General features: G+C 36.7%; 1 pseudogene; it reads right to left on the reverse strand.

The window, feature by feature from the left end:
* Positions 1-907: 907 nt before the first annotated feature.
* Positions 908-3,338, reverse strand: LOC118018739 (annotated as a pseudogene).
* Between the last annotated feature and the right edge of the window lie 6,291 nt (positions 3,339-9,629).

A 9,629-nucleotide genomic window follows, 5' to 3' on the forward strand; every position in this document is an offset into this window, starting at 1 on the left:
AGGTCAAATTATCCTTTTTGTCTCCATGTCCTGTTTAAAAAATACTTGCTTACCTCAATATCATGAAGATCATAAATATCAAGATATTTTTTCTTCTAGATAGTATTGTTATGTCTTTCATATTTAAGTGTACAATATGTCTGGAATTAATTTTTGTGAATTCAGTGATATAATTAGGTATGTGTTATCCAGGTTATTAAAGTGATTTTATTTATTTTATATACTCTCATTCAGAATACTTTTCCACTACGTTTCATTGGGTTGAAAATACAGAATAGATGCACCTGTTGAAGGTGACTTAAAGCATTTTGAAAGCAATGTTTTGCTAATGGTTAATGAACTGTCCTAGGGATGAATACTATTCATTAAAAGAACTGTGAAATAATTTACACTTGATTGTTATAAAATAGTTACATAGGGTTGCATTTGTCATTTTTATTTGGCAAAGTCATTCAGTTTGAAAATCAACAAACATTTATTAAGTGCCTTCTGTTTCTGTTTGTCATGTACTTTAACCTAATATTTTCACGTAATACTCAGAAATGTTAAAATGTGATTTTTTAATACTAAAAAACTTTTAATAGACATCGAGTTTTATATTTTTAAGTGACTAAATCTAATAATAAAAAAAAAAACAGGTTTACTAAAACGGGACCAAAAGACAATACAAAAGATGTTATACATCCAAAACATGACGCTCCTCCTCATCAACACCTGAGTGCCACAGCCCTGACAGAACTCAGGAACTGAGAATCCAAACTACCTACACACTTTAGGTTTTGTTTCCTTAATTTTAAGGGTTTTTAAAATGCTACCCCCAGCCTTGGGCTGTGGGACCCGGTCAGCGGCACTTCTGGCCCAGCGTCCTGTTTTCGCGCCGCCTGGGCTCCCTCGTGCGCCGCACCCCTCAGCACCCTAGCTGGCGGTGTAGGCGAAGGAAGGCTTTCAAGCCACCTGTAAGGCACTGGTTAGCCAGTGAGTCTATGGTGCGGTTGGCCCGCGGGAGTCCCTGAGCCCATGGAGGGGCTGAAGCCCCCTCGGACCGTGGTGCGGCTCCCTCTGGAGCCCTGTCTGGTACGCGCAGAGTTTGAGCTGAGCTCGTCTCGCGCTTTCTGGTTTTCTTTAATTTCCTCCATGAGTTAAGGAAGTAAGTCACAAAACATTTTGTCTTTTGAGTGAAGCGTTGAACTTCGGGCTGCCAGCAGGGAAGCGTCAAGTCTCTCCACTGGCCGGGGTGGGGCCCTTCTGGGTCATGAAGCTACGGAGGTGAGGACGGTGGAGACCGACCAGGCAGTGTTGCACATGTCTGGGTGGAAATCTGTGATGGAAAGACAGCGCGCATTGCGCTTAAATCTTCCATCGGGTGTTGTATAAATTCTAGGAGGTTTAAAAAGATATTCTCTGGAAAAAAAAAAAAAATAGTTGTCTACGATAAGAGCCACCTTCAGGATGAGTCAATCATGTCCGGGCCTCGGGCCACATTAAGTGCCATCCAAGAATATGGGAAGGTGGGGCGCTCAGGACATGCGTAAGGCACCAGGTCTCTCTTAATTCGAAGGCAGTCCTGCTCCAGTCTCTGGGTCGCTGTTGTTGGAGCTCTCTGATTGTTACTGTTGCTTGTCTCTCCTGGTTGTGGCTCGCGCAGGCTCGGGGTGATGGAGGCAGGCGCTGGGTGCGCGAGACCTGAGCGGCCGTGGGACAGGTGCGCTGCACCTGCACCAGCCCCCAGCCCACCGCCGCCTCAGAGCTGCTGGCTCAGGATTCATATTTTTGCAAGTGGCTATCCGACTGACCCACTCCCAGAAACAACTGGGATTACTGGGTACTTTATCGTATTCCCCTTGTTTATTTGTCTATTCCTGAACTAATGGTATACTATCATATTTATTATATATTTATAATTCATCTTTATACCTGGGAATAAAGGTTCTTCAGCTTTTTTATACTTCTGCCAAGATGGCACAGCTCTTCTCGAATCTTTATTTTTCTTTTTTTTTTTTTTTTAAGATTTTATTTATTTATTTGACAGAGAAAGATACAGCGAGAGAGGGAACACAAGCAGGGGGAGTGGGAGAGGGAGAAGCAGGCTTCCCGCGGAGCAGGGAGCCCGATGGGGGTCTCCATCCCAGGAGCCTGGGACCATGACCTGAGCCGAAGGCAGACGCCTAACGACTGAGCCACCCAGGTGCCCCAAATCTTTATTTTTCATATAAATTTTGGAAACAGCTAATTTTGCTAAGGTACCTGCTGGGATTTATACCGGGATTGCTTTGAATCAATATATTAATTAGGAGAAAATTTTTATGTTTACCATGTTGATTTTCCCAAACCCAGAACCTGGATTAGTGTATTTATTGAGATCTTTAATTAATGCTATTCACATTTTGTAGCTCTTAGGGGAGGACTGTTGTTCCTCTTCTGTTAGATTTATTACTATGTACTTTGTTTCTTTTGCAGGAAATATTATCTTTTATCTTTTATTTCCTAATTGTTTTTCCTCATATATAGAACTTGATTTTTGTATATTGCCATTGCTAAGTTCCATGCTTATGATTTGTATATAATTTGTTCATTTACATATATATAATCACATATATAGATACACAATCATATTATTTGTGAATGAAATCGTTTTAATAATTGTCCTTCAATCTTTATTCCACATTAAAAAAATTTGTCTTGGGGCGCCTGGGTGGCTCAGTTGGTTGAGCGGCTGCCTTCGGCTCAGGTCATGACCCTGGAGTCCCAGGATCGAATCCCACATCGGGCTCCCTGCTCAGCAGGGAATCTGCTTCTCCCTCTGACTCTCCCCCCTCTCATGTTCTCTCTCTCATTCTCTCTCTCTCAAATAAATAAATAAAATCTTAAAATAAATAAATAAATAAATAAATAAATAAATAAATAAATAAATAAATAATTTGTCTTATTGCACTGGCTATAATTTCAGAATGATGTTGGTAGACTACAGTATCATTTTTTAAATAGCCATAAAATGTTCTCAGATAAAAACCCATATAATTCTTTTTAAATAAGCATCCTTTCATTTTCTTTCCTTACAGTGCAGTCACTCAAAATAGCACAGTTAGTATCCCTTGTTCCTTAATTCTCAATCATTTTACCACCACACACATACTGACTTTATCCTATTTCAGTGACTCTGCCAAATGCCATCCATCATTCTCTCCAATTGTGTAATTTTCATTTCACTTCTCTGTTGTGTCTATAATCCTTTTGAGAATCTTTATTGCCTTCTGTGAAACCATGCTCTTACCATGTTTCTGAGTTTTAGTTCTTAGGAGAGGAATTTCAGAATGATGAAGGCTTATGTTTCTGGCCATCGGGAGTTTATTTGACCGTTTTAACTTATCAAAGCCTAATTTCTTTATTTTGACAAGAGCTAGTATATGCGTACAAGATATTTTTAGGAAAGTTGTGTGAAGGGCCTATTAGATGGCCAGGCACATGATAGATGAGTACTTTTATTTCTTTGAAGTGTCTACTTCTATTTTTGTACACCTTAATATTAGAGTTTCCTATAGGTTTCATTGAGAGCTTTGTTCTCATTCCAATCATTATACTTGAGTGATAGGATTTTATTAATGTCTTTTAAAATTCAGCTTGAGCTTTTCCTCCTTCACACTTCCTAAGCAAGCCTAACTTAAATATGGGGCGCCTGGGTGGCTCAGTTGGTTAAGCGACTGCCTTCGGCTCAGGTCATGATCCCGGAGTCCCGGGATCGAGTCCCGCATCGGGCTCCCTGCTCAGCAAGGAGCCTGCTTCTCCCTCTGACCTTCCCCCACTCATGTACTCTCTCTCTGTCTCATTCTCGCTCTCTCAAAATAAATAAATAAATCTTTAAAAAAAACCCAAAAAACCTAACTTAAATTTTCTTTATTTGTGCTCTCATGTTATTCTCACATATTACTTTGTATACTGTAATAACATATACTTCCTATTTTCTCAAACTTGTTAATTTGTTTTTTGAAAGGAAAAATCCCATTTCTTTTCTTTTCTTGAGGATTTTGGGACTTGAGGTTTTATCAAGCCATTCAGTCTTCCATTTGCAGATTATTTTATTTATTTATTTACTTATTTATTTATTTGTTACTAAATTTTGCAGATTATCACTTACGTATATGACTGCTTACCTTTATACAAGACTTTCACTGTTATTATTCACTTGTAAGTATATTAGGAAACACATAAGTTATCCAGAAAATTTTAGAAGAGGACTAGTATATACACAGATAATGGAATTATCATTTATGTGTATTTCCTACTCTGTGCTCCTCCATTTCTAATGAGATTTCTTTCCAAATTTGCTTTTCAAACAATGCTGCATTGAATCTTTGTTTCCCTATGGCACTCTTGATGGGTTTGGCAAAGAGCACTTTAAATCATACCAGTTATTCAGGAAATTATCTCTTAAGTATTTAGGAAATTTATGATCCCACCAGCAGTTTATTAGTACTTCTTTTCCATTTTCCCTCATGCTGGCCAAAACATGGGATTTTGGCGTGCCTGGGTGGCTCAGTCATTGTTTGCCTTCGGCTCAGGTCATGATCCCAGGGTCCTGGGATTGAGCCCCGCATCCTGCTCCCTGCTCCACCGGAGGCCTGCTTCTCCTTCTTCCATTCCCCCTGCTTGTGTTCCCTCTCTGGCTGTCTCTCCCTCAGTCAAATAAATAAAATCTTAAAAAAAAATATGGGATTTTGAGAGTACCTAATATTTACTAATTTAATAGAATAAACTGTCATCACAATTGTAGTTAAATCATATATTCATTAGCCTCTGTTTTTTCCTCTTCTGCTAATTCTCCTTTTTTGTTGTTTGTTGTTCTTGTTTGTCTTTTTCTTTTTGATATATGGTTGTTTTTAAATTTTGTATTTAAATTAGCTACTTGTTGTCTTATATGTGACTATCTTTCCCCAGTTCTTTATTTTTTAACGTTACTCATTATGCTTTTGACATCACAGAGATTTAAAAATTTTAATAGTGCCTAATTTTGATATGCAATGTGATGTAGCAAACTTTCCCTTTAATTTTTGAAAAGTTCTTGTAGGATCATATAATAAGTTATCTGTCATATTAAATGGTACTTTTTCTTGGTTTTTGTAAATATAAATTCTTTACTATTGTTGATTTATTTGAATGCTATTATTTTTATATTTGATACAGTTACTCTGCTAAGAACATCTTAGCTGAAGAAGAGTGAATATTGATTTTCTTGGATTTTTGACATCATTATGTAATTTTTAAGAAAATCACCTTTTCTTTTCATTTTTTGCTTTTTGTTCCTCAACTTTTTGGTTATATTTCTTTGGCTAAGACTTTTAGTACTTTGCTGATTGTAAGCTATAATAGTGTGCAAACTGGTATTTTGCTTACAGTAAAGGAAATGACTGCATTTTTCCCCCTTCAGTATGATGTTGCTTTGATTCTTGGCAGAGAGGTTTACAAGTTGCTAGGATTTATCATAATTGGTACATTTTTACCAGATGTCTTTTCTGGATCTACTCTGAGTTTTTCTTTTTATCTTCAAGCTGTTAATGTGGTGATTTACAATGATAATTTTTCAATACTAACCCATTCTTGCATTCCTAAGGCAAATTATACTAGATAATGAGTTTAACAGCTTTCAATTTTTACTCTTTGTCCAAGTTATTTGTATAATACATAGGCTTATCTCTGTCCCTGATATTTTCCTAAAATTAAAATTTGATAATCTGTGGAACACCTATGTTTTCAGAGGGAAAGTTTTTGACTATTGATTTGATTTGTAAAAGACTATTTCTTTTTTAGAGTTTCTTGTTATTCTTAAATCACTCCTGTACTCTTGGGTAACTGTATTACTTTTCTGTTTCTGCCTAGCAAGTTGGCACAAATTTAGTGGGTTACAACATCAGACCTTTTTATCTCCTTTTCCACTGGTGAAGAATCTGAGTATAGCTCACCTGGGTTCTCTGCTCAAGGCATCCAAAGTCTGCAGTTAAGGAATCTGCAGAGATGTATTCTTATTAGGGGCTGAACTGGGAAAAAGATTAGTTTTCAAGTGACCTTGGTGGTTGGCAAAACCTATTTCCTTGTTGATAAAGAACTTACAGCAGCTTGCTTCTTCACTACCACTTGGGAGAAAACCTCTCACCTCAGGGAAAGTCCCTGTCCCTTCTTTAAGAACTTTAACTTGTAAATCAGGTCTATTCAAGCTAATCTTTTGAATTAACTCAATATCAACAGATTTGGGATTTTAATTACATCTGCAACGTTTACTTTTTCTGTATTTTTCTGGTTACAAGCAAGTCACGGGTTGCACTTGTACGTAAGGGGAGGGGACTATATAAGGGTGTGGCTTATTATAGGTAACCTTAGGGTGTGTCCACCACAAAATATGCCCTTATAAAAATGATTTCCTAGGGTGTGTGGAGAAATGTCCCATTTTTATATGCCTAATATAACTGAATTCTTCTTTCCCTTTGTTTTTCATCGGTCTTGCTATTGGTTGGTATATTTATTAAGAGTTTCCAAGTCTTGGATTTTTGGCTTAGTTGATATGGTCATTTTTACAAGTAAATTGGAACATAATTATGAGAGTGCAGAGTTCTACTCACGTAGAACATTTCAGTTCCTGATTCAGATAACTTTTAATAGAATTTATTTTTTAGAGCAGTTTTAGGTTCACAGAAAAATTGAGCAGGAAGAACAGAGAGTTCCTATACATGCCCTGACCCCACTTCCATGCAAACTCCCCCACTATCAACATCCTGACTACCGTGGTACATTTGTTACAGTTGAAGTACTTGCATTAACATGTTATCATGAAAGTCCATAGTTTACATTAGGGTTCACTCTTGGTGTTATACATTCTATGGGTTTTGGCAAATGTGTAATGACAATTATCTACCATTATAGTATCATAAAGAATAGTTTCATTGTCCTAGAAATTCTTTGTGCCCCCTGCCCTGGCCTCTCTGGCAACTGCTGATCTTGTTATTGTACCCATAGTTTTATCTTTCCCAGAATGTCCTATAGCTGGAATTATACAGTAGGTAGTATGTTCAGATGGGCATCTTTCACTTAGTAATATGCCTTTAAGTTTCCTCCATGTCTTTTCATGGCTTGGTAGTTCATGTCTTTTGAGCAGTGAATAATGTCTGCTATGTGGATATACCAGTTTATTTATCTCTGTGTATTTACTTGCCAAAGGACATCTTTGTTGCTTCCCAGTTTCAGCAACTAGGTAAACATTTGCTTGCAGGTTTTTGTGTGGACATAATATTTCAATTCCTTTGGATAAATATCAAGGAGTGTGATTGCTGGACTATAGGGTGAGATTGTTTGGTTTTGTAAGAATCCACCAATGGTCTTCCAAAGAGGCTGTACCATTTTGCACTGCCACTAGTAACAGAAGAGAGTTCCTGTTGTTCCACATCCTCACCAACATTTGGTGTTGTGAATGTTACACATTTTGGTTATTCTAACAGCTCTGTAGAGGTATCTCATTGTTGTATGAATTTGCATTTATCTGATGACAAATGGTGTGGAACATCTTTTCTTATGCTTATTTGCCTGCCATCTGTAGGTCTTTTGTGAGATGTCTTTTCAGGGTTTTTAGCATTTTTTTTTTTTTTTAATCAGTCTGTTCATTTTCCTATTGTTGAGTTTTAAGATTTCCTTCTGTATTTTGGAAAATGGTCCTCTATCCAAATATGTGTCTTTTGCACACATTCTTCCTAGTGTGTGGCTTGTCTTCACTTTCTCTTGACAGTGTCTTTCTCAGAGCAGAAGTTTTGATTTTAATGAAGTCCAGCTTATCAATTATTTCTGTCATGGATCATGCCTTTGGTATTATATGAAAGAAGTCATCATCATGCTCAAGGTCATTTAATTTTCTGTGTTATCTTTAAGAGTTTTAGAGTTTTGTGTTTTATATTCACCAGTGGGATCTATTTCAGATTAATATATGTGAAAGGTTTAAGGTCTGTGGCTAGAATCATTCTTTTGCTTGTGGATGTCCAGTTGTTCCAACACCATTTTCTGAAGTGACTCTCTTTTCTCTGTTGTATTACCTTTGCCCCTTTGCAAAGATTAGTTGACTATACAATTATTGTGTAAATTTAAGATTTACAACATAATTGATTTGATACACTTTTATATTACAATATGATTGCCACCTTAGTGACAAAACTAATGCCTCCATCAGGTCGCATAATTACCATGTCTTTTTTGTGATGAGAATATTTAAGATCTACTCTCTTAGCAACTTTCAAATATATAGTATGGTATTGTTACCTGTAATCACGATGCAGTGCTTTAGATCCCCAGAATTTATTCATTATTAACTGGTAGTTTGTCCTCTTTGACCAGCACCTCCTTATTTCCCTCCCCCAAATTATTCTACTCTTTTTTTACTTTTTTTTCTAGGAGTGTGGTTTTTTGAGATTCCACATATAAGTGATATCTTACAGTATTTGTCTTTCTCTGGCTGACCTATTTCACTTAGCATAATGTCCTCAAGGTATCATCTGTGTTGTTGCAAATGGCAGGATTTTATTCTTTCTCATGATTTGATAATATTCCATTGTATACAGTGGTCCCCCCCCCCTTTATGTGGGGGGGAATATGTTCCAAAACTCCCAATGGATGCCTGAAACCACAAATAGTATCAAATTCTATATATAGTATGTTATTGTCTATACATATGTACCTACAATAAAGTTTTATTTGTAAATTAGGCATGGTAAGGGGTTAATGACAATAACTACAGTAAAATAGAACAATTATACCAATGTACTATAATAAGATGTGGTCTTTTCTCTCTCTTCCCCCCAAATATCTTATTATACTCTATTCACCCTTCCTTTTGTGGTGATGTGAAATGATAAAATGCCTATGTGATGAGATGAAGTGAGATGAATGACGCAGGCATTGTGATGTGGCATTAGGCAATTATTGACCTTCTGACAATACATCAGAAGGAAGATCATCTACTTCTGAACTGCAGTTGACTGTAAGGAACTGTAACTGCACAAAGTGAAACTGCGGTAGTGGGGAGGACTACTGTATATATACATCTTTATCCATTCACCCATTGACATTCACTTTGGTTGGTTCCATCTTGGCTATTATGAATAATGCTGTAATAAATATGGACTTGCAGATATCTCTTCAATATACTGTTTTCATTTCTTTTGGACCTATATCCAGAGGTATGATAGCTAGATCATATGGTAGTTTTATTTTTAACTCTGTGAAGAACCTCCATACTATGTTCCACAGTGGCTGTACCAATTTACTTTCCCACCAACAGTGAACAAGAGTTCCCTTTTCTCCGTATTTTCTTGCAAACATTTGCTATCTATTGTCTTTTTACTTACAGTCATTCTAACAGGTGTGATGTGATATCTCATTGTGATTTTAATTTGCATTCCCCTCAGGATTGCATCCCCTCAGGATATGGTGTTCAGCATATTTTCATGAACTTGTTGGCCATTTGGATGTCTTCAGAAAAATGTCTATTCAGTTTCTCTGCCCATTTTTAATTGGATCATTTAAGGGTTTTATTGTTGTTGTTAGTGATTTATATGAGTTCTTTTTTTTTTTTTAAGATTTTATTTATTTATTTGACAGAA

Source organism: Mirounga leonina, unplaced genomic scaffold, assembly GCF_011800145.1.
Source record: "Mirounga leonina isolate KUSES-001 unplaced genomic scaffold, KU_Mleo_1.0 Mir_172, whole genome shotgun sequence".
NCBI lineage: Eukaryota > Metazoa > Chordata > Mammalia > Carnivora > Phocidae > Mirounga > Mirounga leonina.